The sequence below is a fragment of the Nematolebias whitei genome, chromosome 6 (genome assembly GCF_014905685.2).
Source record: "Nematolebias whitei isolate Nwh7 chromosome 6, NemWhi1, whole genome shotgun sequence".
Taxonomy (NCBI): domain Eukaryota; kingdom Metazoa; phylum Chordata; class Actinopteri; order Cyprinodontiformes; family Rivulidae; genus Nematolebias; species Nematolebias whitei.
Window position 1 is genome coordinate 50091546 of NC_056503.1, and position 2158 is coordinate 50093703.

The following is a 2158-nucleotide window of genomic DNA, read 5'->3' on the forward strand; positions in this document are numbered from 1 at the left end:
AGAACATTTCTGAAGGTATCTAGATTGATTTACTGGCGAAAAGATTTTCAAGAGGAGAGATTTAGAGGTTTAAGAGGAGATGGATGGAGGAAGGTGTATGTTGTTGACCAGAATTAGCACGCTTCTTCCAACACCAGCTCAACCCTCTGGTACACTTAGTGCGCGACACTCGTGACGTCTCTTTACCTTTGCAGATGAGGATCAGCTCTGGTATAGATGTCCCGATGCACGCTACCTTTCCAGCGTCTCCGGTTAAAGCGGCTGGTCATTGTCAGAAGTCGTGTTGATTTACTCCATTCAACAAACAAGCTTCCTTCAAAGTTGTAGGCGTTACGCCCGAGTGAGTTCACAGCGAGGCGCCGTGACTCAGACAGAGATTCCACTCAGAAGTGGAAGACTCCAAGAAGACTCCATGAAAGACTGAGTTAGACTCAGAAGACTCTAGGAAGACTCCGGTCAAAGACTGAATAGTTCCAGGAAGTGTTGACTTTTAAAGAGTCCTCACTTCCGGTCACTTAGTACTTCCTTATTGGTTGAAACAACTAACAGGGGTGGTTCTAGTGATGTCAGAGGGTTATAAAAAGTCAAGAGAGGGTGCAGGAACGTTTAGTACAGACAGAGAAATGTCATGGCGACGTGAAAGGAAGCAGGTGCCAGTTGCTTCTTTTTTTATCGTCTGCTAGGTTTAAAAACAAGACAGTTCGTTCTAATAATTTTCTGACTGTCTCTGACTTTCGACCGACATCACTACTTCTCATTCAGACAGAAAATCAAAATGCATAATTACTTTGTAAATAGACATTTAACTTGATTTCTAATTTAAATGAGGTTTAAAAATCATTAATACTGTTTCACAGTTGATTTAAATGAGTCGTTCACTTCAACATTTAGAAATGGTATGAACTAAACACGCTTTTGATTATCAAGATATTGTAAAATAGTGATGATGATGTAAAAAGAAGAGTGTTCTTTCAGTTGATTACTTCAGGATACAATTAGACAGTCTCTTGATGAGATAATTTGTATTTCTGGATTCAAATCAATGAAACAACAGTTCCTGTCCCATGAAGGTCTTCAGAGGCAGGTTGTGGTCGGAGGCCTAGTTCACTACAGTGGAAAGGGTCTGTATATTACTTTGTGTCTTCATTTTACCTTAGCTACATTTTAATAATTCCTGATTAATATTAAAAACACATGGTCTGAGCTCCACTGAACAAATCTCAAAGTACCTCACTGATGTTTCAAATGTTGCCTGTTTTGTTGAATTGATGAATTTAACCATCGTTAAATGTTCTCTGGTTTTTCCATCCTTCAATAAATAGTTGTGAAATTTCACTCCAAAAAGTCATAAAATACACAAGAGCCTGGTGCTTGTCACCTCCCACACTTACCAATTCACCTGTTTTATCTACTTCTGCACAGACACAGTGATAACACACTCCTGACCAATCTATTCCAGCCACACCTCCTAATCATCCCCCTTCAGTCCCCCACCACCCTCGGCCCATTGATAGCATCAGTGTCTTCTGCAGAGGAAAATGTCTCTCATTGCTGCTTCCTTATCGCAGGAACAATGCAGCAAAGTGCAGCGACACAGCCGCCTGATCTGCACCACAAAACACAAAAGTCCTCACAAAGAGACGGCAGCGCACAAACTCGTTTTCCAGCTCATTCAGCTGCTGTAAATCAGACTGCCGCCTGGCAGACAGGCATTGATGATTGTGTTCAGCGTTATTTGTGTGTTTGCTCTTTGTCAGTGCGACTGCCTCAAAATGAGGCACTTTACTGCACGTGGTAAACCATAAAGTCAAGCAGAATCTGTACACAAGACCCACTTGAGTGTGTGCTCCATCTTACAGGATGTACAGCAGTTTAGAGCTCTGTGATGAAAGGTGCATCTGCTCATCATCACTCCGCTCCACGGTGGGGTTTGGTGTCTGAAGAACCCAAAGTGAAGCCCGTCAGGTGATGAAAGGTCCACGTCTCAAAGGTCACACAGAGAAGAATCATCACAAAGAGCCAAAGACAAGAAAACGATCAGGGAACAACGGAGTACCAAGTTTCACTTACAGAATAAAATAAAACACGTGTAGAAGAAACTCAGTTACTGCCTGAAATTACAACATCTATCTGTCTGTCCATCCAACCATCCAACCAA